An 11,537-nucleotide genomic window follows, 5' to 3' on the forward strand; every position below is an offset into this window, starting at 1 on the left:
AAAAAAAAAAAAAAAAACTTTACTTTCCTGGAAAGCCTACAGAAATTGTTGATGTGTCCAACAATTGGGTCAAGAATAGGCATGATAAATGATAAGCACGTAAGCACAGTGATTCTGCTTGTCCTTGACTACACTACTTGTACAGCCTATTTCCAATGGGGGAGAAATAGGCATGAAGTTTGTTGTCCTTGTACATATCAGCAATCCTAGTACTTGGAAGACTGAGAAAGGACTGTTGTAAATTCAAGGCAAAAAAAAGGCAAGAGTAGGGAGAAGAAGGAAAAATATAGTAAAGAACAATAAAGCTAGACGTCGTATTGCAAGCCTGTAACCCCAACACTTAGGAGACTCAGGCATGAGGATAGGTAATGCAAAATCCTCCCTGAAACAACCAAAGAGATTATAGAACCCGAGAGGTAGCTCAGCAGTGAGGGCATTGGCTGCTCTTCCAGAGGACTAGAATTCAATCCCCAGCACCCATACCTGTTTCTCAGGTTCCAGAGAATCCAATACCCTTCTTCTTCTACTTATGGGCATTGCACAAAGATGGTGCAGAGATATACACATACAGTCAGAACACCCATACACATTAAATAGTTTTAAAAACAAAGCCAACAGACATGGTGGCTCAGACCTATACTCTGAATTCTAGAGCATGAGGCAAAAAAGACTGCTTGGGTCCAGCAGCTCCAGGCCTGCCTGGGCAACATAATGAAACACTATCTAAAAAAGTTTAAAAAATAAAGGGCTAGGGGGCTGGAGAGATGGCTCAGTGGTTAAGAGCATTGCTTGCTCTTCCAAAGGTCCTGAGTTCAATTCCCAGCAACCACATGGTGGCTCACAACCATCTGTAATAAGATCTGATGCCCTCTTCTGGCCGGCAGGCAGACATACAGACAGAATATTGTATACATAATTAATAAATAAATAAATAATTTTTTAAAAAAGGGCTAGGTACAAGACTTACTGGGTAGAAAACCACATTTAAAAAAAAAAAAGCAGGGGAAGATGGCTGGAGAGATGTCTCAGCAATTAAAAGCATTTGCAGCTCTTATAGAGAACCCAGGTTCTATTTTAAGCACCCACATTTTGGCTCACAACTACCTGTAACCCCACCTCCAAGGGATCTGACATTCTCTTCTGAACTCCGAGGGCATCAGACAGGCAACATAATGGCATGAAAGCAAAATACCCACACATAAAACGAATGAATCTTAAATAAAAGTCTGACTTTAAAAAGACCCACGCCTTTAATCCCAGCACTCGGGGCAGAGGAAGGCGATTGATTCTGAGTTCGAGACTAGCCTGGTTTAGAACAGTCAGGACCACACAGAGAAACTTTGTATCCACCCCAACCCCCCCCCCCCCCAAAAAAAAAAACCTCAACAGTGAGATCCTCTCTCAACAAATCAAAGACTGGACATGTAACTTGGTTTTAGATCATCTTCACCATGAATAAAGCCTTAGATTTGATCCTCAGAACTAAAAGAGAAACACTTAACTGTCACTTTCCCCCCCAGTTTTCCAAGACAGGTTCTTCTGTGTGAAAGCCCTGGCTGTCCTGGAACTTGCTCTGTAGACCAGACTAGCTCCGAACTCACAGAGATCCGTCACTGCCTCTGCCTCCTGAGTCAGAGATGTGTTCCACCACTGCAGGGCATAGCTGTCACTTCACATACGACTACACTGACACCAAAGGAATGGCACAACCATGACTATTTCAAGCACCAGAGACATTTGCTAGGTTATTTTTAAGAATACAAAGAATTAAAAGATATAGTGCCTCAATGGGCTTGGTGGTACACACCTTAAATCCCAGCACTTGAAGGCAGAGGCAGGCAGACATAGAGCTGTCATAGAGGTGAGTTCAAGACCAGCCTGGTCTACAAAGTGAGTTCCAAGCCTGCCAAGGCTACCCAGAGAAACAAAACAACAACAAAAAAAATGTTAGAGAATATTATTTTCAGGTGTATGACTTTTGTTTATGCTGCATTTGTTTAACTCTGTGAAGCTATGTTGCTGTGCCTGTCTAAAACACCTGCTGGTCCTAATAAAGCCAATAGGGAGGCAGAAGCAACGGAGAGGCTAGCAGGTAAAGAGTATAAACAGAAAGAAATCTAGGAGAACAAGGAGAGGGGGACATCAGGAGCCAGCCATCCAGCTACACAGCAAGCATTAAAGAAAGAAGTAAAGAAAGGCATACAGAAATAGAGGGGCTGGAGAGATGGCTCAGCGGTTAAGAGCATTGACTGCTCTTCCCGAGGACCCAGGTTCAATTCCCAGCACCCACATGGCAGCTCACAACTGTCTGAAAATCCAGTTCCAGGGGATCTGACACCTTCACACCAATGCATATAAAATAAAGTTAAATAAACCATAAAAAGATTTTAAAAAAAAAGAAAAAGAAAGAGAAAGAGAAAAGCCCAGAGGCAAAAGGTAGTTGGGATAATTTATGAAACGCTGGCAAAAAAAAAAAAAAAAAAAAANAGCTGGGTGGTGGGCCCCCAAAGAGTCCAAAGAGCATAACATCATATCACAATACATACATACATACATACATACATACATACAGAGAGAGAGAGAGAGAGAGAGAGAGAGAGAGAGAGAGAGAGAGCGAGCCCCCATTAAGATTCAGGGGGCATGAAAATGAGGACAAAAGCAGGGCATGCTGGTACATGCCTTTAATCCTAGCTCTTAAAGGTTCCAGAAGCAGGTAGAGCTCTGGAAGTTGGTCTACACATTATGTTCTAGGATTGTCAGGGCTTCAAAGCGAGACCCTGACTCAAAGCAAACAAACAAAACAAAAAGATAAGGTGTGGCAGTGTTGTTTGGGATCACTGGGGCCTAGCTCTGCGTTCAATGACTCAAGGGTCTCAGACAAAGTGTGATTAAAACAGGATACTTGATATTCTCTTCCAACCTCTGAAGCTACACACATGGGGGCACACATCCACCACCAGCACCCACACAACTCTTTTAAAAAAGATAAAGTTCTGGAGAGATGGCTCAGTTGGTAAAGCATTTGTCACACATGAGTAAGGACAGGTTTGACCTTTAACATCAACATAAAAAGCTGAAGTGGTGGTGTACACTGAGAAGGCAGGGACAGACACACTCCCGGGATTTGATGACCAGCCAGTCTAGCCTATCACTGATTAGGGAGACACTTAAATGTCAAAGTGAATGGCTCCCCAGAAATGCATCTACCAGTCTCCAAAGGCATAAGTACATACATGAATGTAAACACACAGTTAAATACAAATAAACTCTTAAATTATTTTTCTCAGTATCAATCCAAAAACACAGAGCAATCCCTGCAATCCCAGAATTTGGGAGGATGAGACAGGACAATACACAATAGCAGAAAATGTTTCAGTACATACTCACACCTTTTTACTTTCTTGTTCATTTTTGCTGTTAACGTTCTAACCAAAATCAACACACTGCTGAGGTAAACTGCATTCAGGTGTCTGACTAGAAAGAGCTAGGAAAGCAACCAATTAGCTCTTCCAAGTCTCACCAGCTGTGTTTTCCTGATGACAGAGGATCTGTCCACCTGCTCCCACAGATGGTACAGCTGAAGTAAAACACCTGGTTCAGTACAGCCACTCCATGCAGACAGACATGCGAGCTATGAAGACAGCAAGCCCAAATCAGTATTTTCATCTTATTATCTACACAGAGACCAAAATCATCTCCCAAATACAAATACTCTAATTTCAAAGTATAATAATAATATCCAAATTGATAACTGATTACCTAGAGTTTTAGTTATTTACCTATCATAACTTTTGGTGGCCAGCCTGATCTACATAGCAAGCACCTGAGCCAGTCAGGGCAAATAGTCAGACCCTTTTTTAAAAAATTAAAAATAAGCCTGGCGGTGGTGGCGCACGCCTTTAATCCCAGCACTTGGGAGGCAGAGGCAGGCGGATCTCTGGGAGTTCAAGGCCAGCCTGGTCTACAAGAGCTAGTTCCGGGACAGGCACCAAAGCTACAGAGAAACCCTGTCTCGAAAAACAAAACAAAAAATAAATAAATAAAAATATAGAAATAAAATTAAGACAAAATCTTTCAAGATTTATTTATTTATTTATGCCGGGGCCTTTAATCCCAGCACTCAGGAGGCAGAGGCAGATGGGTCTCTGTAAATTCAAGACCAGCCTAGTCTACAGAGCAAGTTCTGGAACAGGCTTCAAAGCTACAGAGAAACCCTGCCTTAAAGAAAAAAAAAATTTATTGATTGATTAATTGATTGTGTATGCAGTGTTCTGCCTGTATGAATGACTGCAGGCCAGAAGAGGGTACAGATCTCATTATAGATGGTTGTAAGCCACCAAATGGGTGCTGGGAATTGAACTCAGGACCTTTGGAAGATCAGGCAGTGCTCTTAACCTTAGCCATCTCTCCAGTCCCGACAAAATCGTTTTTAAATGCCAGGCATAGGCTGGGTAGCACACCTTAAAACCCAGCTCTCAGCAGCAGAGTCAAGTCAATTTCTGTGACTAGTCTACACAGCCGAGCTATACAGAGAAACCCTGTCTCAACAAAACAAAATGACAGGCAGAGTGCCAGAAAGACTGCTCAGCAGTAAAGGTGCTTGTCATCGTCTGATGACCTGAATTCCATCCCCTGGAACCACATGGTAAGAAAGAACCAACTCACAGGAGCTGTTCTTTGACCTCCACAGGTGGCATCACACCCACTTCAACAAACGTAAAAAAAGGTTTGAAAAGACCAATCACTACCGGCAAATTCAGGGGCTGGAGAGATGCCTCAGCAGTTAACAGATATTACTGCTCAAGAGGACCCAAGTTCAGTTCCCAGCACCCATGTGGGGCAGCTCACACACCTGCACTCACATTGCACATACCAACAGACACACTTAAAACAAAAAGTACATTATCAAATTAAATCAGTAATTTTTATTTATTTATTTATGAGACAGAGTCTCATTATGAAATGTCAGCTTCCCGGAATTCATTTCATAGACCAGGCTCCCCTTGAATTCATCAAAACCCACCCACCGGGGGCTGGAGAGATGGCTCAGTGTTTAAGAGCATTGCCTGTTCTTCCAAAGATCCTGAGTTCAATTCCCAGCAACCACATGGTGGCTCATAGCCATCTGTAATGAGGTCTGGTGCCCTCTTCTGGCCTGCAGGGATACACACAGATAGAATATTGTATACATAACAAATAAATAAATATAAAAAAACCCCACCCACCTCTGCCTCTCAAGTACTGCAATTACGGACTAGAGTGCTGAGATTAAACCTGTACACCACCATACCCAGTGATTTATTTCTTGTGCAGATTAAAAATTCATCAGCTGACAGATGATTTCCTGTCAGTCACCAGCATATTAAACTGTCACAAATCCCATTCAGTCACAAAACTGAATATGAGATGGCAATATAGCTTTCTGAACTTGCAATACCCAAAAATTCAAATCAAATAGGGAAAACAGGTCCTAGAAAGAAAGATCAACAGCTAAGAGCACTTACTGTGGGGTGCTGCTGTACACTGGTGAAGCAGTAATCAGAGGGAGCCTCCAAGGCCTGTGCCTGGAGGAGGAATACTGTTTTAGGTTATAGGAAAGAAATGCTTCCTGATCTCTTAGGTTTACCAGAAACACTAATTTGAAGAGGATCAATGAACTTTGCACCAAGCCACAATAAAGTCCCAAAACTTCAACCCACTTTCATAACCACAGAGAGTTGTTAGAGAAGACATCGGTATTGTCAAAGCACTTCAAAAAGAAAGAAATCCTGGAGCCATCTCGTTTGAGGTGGTTGATGACTGAAAAGAACAAGATCCAAGGGAAGATCCGTTATTTAGTGATTGCCCTGACAGTGGCAAGATGCATCTATACAGTTACTGAAGAAGTCTCTGAAGACCTGTCTTTAAAGACCCGTCTTTAACAAACTTGAACCTAAAAAGGAAAGCCCTTCTAAGAGAAGCAGTTATGAAGGCCAAAACAGAGCAGAAGTATTTGTGCCTATGCACACACATCACACACATTAAAAGGGGAAGGAGCAAGACGACTATGGATGGACGGATGGACACCTACAAACCACACCTCCAAAATACTCTGAATCTCAGCTGGGCAATGGTGGCGCCCTCCTTTAAGGCTGACAGATCTCTGTGAGTTCAAGGGCAGCCTGGTCTACAGAGCTAGTTCCGGACAGTCATGGCAGTTACACAGAGAAATCCTGTCTCAAAAGAATAAAAAATTAAAAAAAAAAATCTGAGTCTCAAAAAAGGTAGATAGTTGTGAATGCAACTATTTCTAGACCCACTGCTAATATTCTGATCCAAAGCGGTCACCTCCCTTTCTTAGCCTAAATCAGCAATGTCTTACTTCATATTGCAGGTCCCATCCTTGACTCACAAAATGTTTTCTCCAGAAGCAGAGTGATCTCTTCAAGTGTAAAATCGTTCAAAACATGTCACCCAACTAGTATGTACAATTTTTATGTGTTTTTTCCAGTTACTTAAAAAAATAAACTTGACGCCGGGCGGTGGTGGCACACACCTTTATTCCTAGCACTTGGGAGGCAGAGGCAGGCGGATCTCTGTGAGTTCGAGACCACCTGGTCTACAAGAGCTAGTTCCAGGACAGGCTCCAAAACCACAGAGAAACCCTGTCTCGAAAAAGCAAAAAAATAAATAAATAAACTTGAACTTGAGGGGGGCTGGAGAGACGTCTCAGAGGTTAAGTAAGAGCACTGACAGCTCTTCCAGAGGTCCTGAGTTCAATTCTCAGCAACCACATGGTGGCTCACAATCATCTGTAATGAGATTTGGTGCCCTACATGCCAGAACACTCTATATATAATAAATAAGTCTATCTTTGGAAAAAAACAATCGAATAAATCTGAGTGTGCTGGAGAGATGGCCTAGCTGTTGTAAGTTCTTGGAGCTCTTCTCAGGACCCCAGCTCAGTTCCTAGCACCGAGGCACCTCACAACTCTCACTAATTCTCAGCACCAGGGAATCCAATGCATCTGGCTTGTTCGGGCATCTGCATGTGCATGCGCACACACACCCCTACACATAATTTCAAAACAATAAAAATAGTTAGGCATGATGGTGCACACATTTGATCCTAGTGCTCAGGAGACAGAGGCAGGTAGATTTCTGTAAGCTGAAGAACAGTCTGGTCTACAGAGTCAGTCCCAGGACAGCAAAGCTACAAAGAAAGACCCTGATTCTAAGACCAAAAACTGAAAACAAAAACTATATTTAAAAAACTAAATTTGGGCCAGGCAATGGTAGCACACGCCTTCAACCCAGGCACTTGGGAGGCAGAGGCAGGTGGGTCTCTGTGAGTTCACAGCCAGCCTGGTCTACAAGAGCTAGTTCCAGGACAGGAACCAAAAGCTACGGAGAAACCCTGTCTCAAAAAAATTAAAAAAAAAAAACAAAAAAAAAAAAAAAACACTAAACTTGGGAACATTATGCATATACAAAAGATCAAATCCAGAATGTGTTTATCACTGAACTATATCCCCAACCAAATCGTGATGAATTTAACTTAAAAAATAAAATAGAATAGAACCAAGAGCATACACACCTCTGATTCCACACTAGGGAGGCTGAGGAGGTGGAACTACCCTTCAGTTCCAGTTCTGGGATATACAAGGAAGTCAAGGGTAGCCTGGGCTATATAGACTGTCTTTTTAAAAAAAAATCTAATTAAAAAAACAGTAATACAAATACAATCAGGAGCTGTGCACAGTGGTGTATACCTGCAGTGCCAGTATTTGGGTGGAGAAGAACACTTTAATCCACAAATAGGAGACTAGTCCAAATCGCAGAGTGAACACTTGTCTCAAAAACTAAAATAAAGCCTGAGATTGTTGCACACAGCTGTAACTCATTACCTGGGAGGCAGAAGTGGGAAGATCATAGCACAGAGGCTACACAGCCTCTTCCAGGCTAGCGTGGGTTATGTAGGAAGGTCCTATCTCAAAAACAGTAAGATTCTGAGGCTATAGTTCAGTGATAAGAGTACTTAAAAAACTTAAGGCCTATTAGCACTGTAAAAAAAAAAAAATTGGCGGGAAAAATGGCTCAGCTGTTAAAGAGTATTGTTGTTATCCCTGAGAAAACTCAGGTTGGTTTCCAGAACCCTAATGGTGGCTCACAACTCAATTGTCTGTAATTCTAGTCCTAAGGGATAGAAACCAAGATCTTCTGGGCCCCAGGCAAATATATAGTACAAAGAAATACACATAAACTGAACACCATACACATAAACCAAATGATAAAAAAAAAAAAAAAAAGATAAGCAGAGGACAGTTGCTCTCTACTGTAACACCAGCATTTGAGAGATTAGAGCAGAAAAGTTGCTACCGAGTTCAGTCTGTGTACTATAGGATGAAACTGCAAACCAACCAACCACTAAAATAGAAAGGATTTGTTTTAGTGGTAGAACATTTACCTATTATCTAAGATCCATAAGTCTGACACGTAGCGCCACAATAAGTGTGTATGTGTGGTACGTGTGTGTGTATGCTGCGTGTATTTATATATACAGGTAGGGCTGTAACTTTATAAATAAAGCCTTGTGGATGAATAGATGGACGGGGAAACAGGTCAAACTGATGTTGCTCCTCAAGATCACTGCCTGTGCCAGGCAGCACTGGTACACATCTTTAATCCCTTGAACTCTGGGATCCAGAGGCAGGCTGGATCTCTGAATTCAAGGCCAGCCTGGTCTACTGAGATAGTTCTAATACAGCTAAGAGCTGTTACACAGAGAAACTTTGTCTCAACAAAACAAAACAGTATCGGGCAGTAGTGGTACATGCCTTTAATCCCAGTACTTGGGAAGCAGAGAAAGGCTGATCTACAGAGTGAGTTCCAGGATAGCCAGGACTGTTACACAGAGAAAGGCTGTCTCAAAAAAAAAAAAAAAAAAAAAAAACTATAAAATAAAAAGTAAAAGGGACACAAGGTACAGCTCAGTGATAAAGTGCTTGTCCATCATGGACATGGTCCTAGGTTTAATTCCCAATACAGCTACTAAACAAACAAACAAACAAACAAACAAAAACATAATTTTAAAAAAACCTGTTGATCAAATCCAACTACAAGTTATTGTTTAATATCCACCCCCTCTCTTTCGTTGTTTTTTGAGAGCCCAGGCTGAATTGGCACATATAATAATTCTCATGCCTCAATATCCCAACTGTTGGGATTAAAGGCGTGTGCTTTTAAACAAATATTGCCTTTAATCCCAGCACTCAGGAGGCAGAGGCAGGCTGAATCTCTGGGTTAAGGCCAGCCTGGTCTACAAAGTGAGTTACAGAACAGCCAGGACTACAAGAGAAACCCTTCCTCAAAAAATAAAAAATAAAGATAGATAAGAAAGGAAAGGAAAAGGAAAGGAAAGAAAGATGGATTAGAGAGGTTAAACTGAATGTGGTAGTTCACTCCTGTAACTTAATTCCTGCGTAAAACTAAAAGGGGAAAAGATGACTTGTTTCTGCCTGTCACTTCTGAAGGCTGACACCACTTTTCTAGAAAGAAACAAAGTACTGAAGACGAGGAAAACTTTTCTCACTTTCATTGTGCAGAAAAATACCACTGGTATATTAGCTTTTATGGGATGGGGGTGGCAGTGGTGGTCAAGAGTGTTGTGAATTCCAGGAAAATGTGGGTGTGTTTACTGTTGCTCTAGGGATATGAGATCTAAATGAATAAATCTGTGCTATGTGAATGTTTGTTCTCATGTGGTTTTTAAAAATTAAAAGCAGGCAAGACCTCTACATGATGATCAAAATAAAGGAATGAGGCAAAAAAAAAAAATTTTTTTTAAGAGAAAAGGTCAAAATTGTGTGTCAAGGCATGTGTGCATGCCTGATAGTAACATTTCAGTTGAGCTGCTCGAGTTTAGATTACATATTTGCTGCCATCAGCTAATTTAATTTAAAGTCTGCCAATTCCAGAGCTATAAATTCAGAATTTTACATTGGTCATTGTGAATTTTACTTTAATTTCTGCATTTAATTATAGCAATTCAAAACAGAAGGGAGAACCAAATCCTTTTAGTTTTTTATTTGGCTTTCCCCCATCTTAAGACAGAGTCTGACTACACAACACAGAGAGGCCTCAAAACCTCCATTCTACCTCAGCCTCCCAAAAAGTGGGATTACAGGCACCTATTACCGTGCCCAGCAAGAGTCAAATCTTTGCTTTGTTTTTATTGATCCAGGGTTTCTCCTTGTAGCCCTGGCTGTCCTGGCACTTACAATATTCCTCCTGCCTCAATGTCCCAAATGCTGGGATTACAGGTGTGTGCTATTATACAAATACTGCCTTTTCTTTCCCATTCATCTCTAGAGTAATTCCTGGCAATCCTGTCTAGGCATGGGGGCTTCTGTTTCTAAACTTGGCACCTGAAAAGTGAGTCGGGAAGATGAGGAGTTTGAAATCAGCATGAGTTATGCTGAAAGTAGGGGTTTAGGATAATCCTGTCAGGTAGGAGGAATACCAATAAAAAGGAGTAGGAAAATAATCTGACCATCTCAGAGGTAAAAAGTAACTAAATCAACCCGAAAATGGGTGCAAAGCAGCAGTGGACCTGGAGTAGAGAACAGAAAGTACTTAGGTGTTCATCCTCATCAGGATCTCTTTGGGGCATTTTCATGTCTCTGTTATCATGCTGATAGCTCTATGCCACATAAGGAAAAGGTTTCTCAAGAGGACAAGTCTTGCCAGGCGGTGGTGGCACAGGCCTTTAATCCCAGCACTCGGAAGGCAGAGGCAGGTGGATCTCAGTGAGTTCGAGGCCAACCTGGTTTACAAGAGCTAGTTCTAGGACAGGCTCCAAAGCTACAGAGAAACCCTGTCTCGAAAAATCAAAGAGGACAAGTCTTATTCTTACACCCTTACATCTTTTTATAGTAATGAATGCCAGCCTGGTCTACAAAGCAAATTCCATTTTTTTTTTTTTTTTTTTGAGACAGGGTTTCTCTGTTTAATAGTTCTAGCTGTCCTAAAACCAGGTCTGTAGACTAAGCTGGCCTTGAACCCACAGGTATCTGCCTTCCCCTGCATTGTGCCTACCTGGTTGGTATACTTTTTTTTCAAGTGTATGAGTCAAGGGGTAAGAACCACTATAAAATGATGATCTCCATCCCAATGGCACCAGGATTAAGAGGCCCTGGCTGCTGTTGTGGTTGTTTGACTAGCACTGCCAGGAAAAAAATAAAGCATAAAATATTCATGCATTGTAGGCAAACTTAGCCATTCATCCCAATGGCATGAACACCAAAGGACGAAGTGTTACCTACAGTTATTTCCCTAGGGACTCCTGACTGAGGACTGAGTTCTTTCCTTCTTTCTTTCCCCAGGACTATAGTTAAAAACACTGGCCAGGGCCGGGAGGTGGTGAAGCATGCCTTTAATCCCAGCACTCAGGAGGCAGAGGCAGGTGGAGCTCTGTGAGTTCAACAAGAGCTAGTTTCAGGACTGGCTCCAAAGCAACACAGAGAAACCCTATCTTGAAAACAAAAAAAAAAAAAAAA

General features: G+C 41.7%; 1 protein-coding gene across 4 annotated transcripts in view; it reads right to left on the reverse strand.

The window, feature by feature from the left end:
* The window catches only part of Cbfa2t2 (CBFA2/RUNX1 partner transcriptional co-repressor 2), a 96,041-nt gene that overhangs the window by 81,107 nt on the left and 3,397 nt on the right, over positions 1 to 11,537 (reverse strand). Inside the window, exon 2 of one of the 4 annotated variants that reach the window (XM_050150982.1) lies at positions 3,390 to 3,631. The exons of the other annotated variants lie outside the window; for them this stretch is intronic. The gene's annotated coding sequence lies outside the window, so the exon portion shown is untranslated. The remainder of the gene's footprint in view (positions 1 to 3,389; positions 3,632 to 11,537) is intronic. 4 annotated transcript variants of the gene reach the window in all.

This window comes from Alexandromys fortis, unplaced genomic scaffold (assembly GCF_014885135.2).
Source record: "Alexandromys fortis isolate MF-2015 unplaced genomic scaffold, M_Fortis_MF-2015_v1.1 scaffold_27, whole genome shotgun sequence".
In the NCBI taxonomy this organism is placed as follows: Eukaryota; Metazoa; Chordata; class Mammalia; order Rodentia; family Cricetidae; genus Alexandromys; species Alexandromys fortis.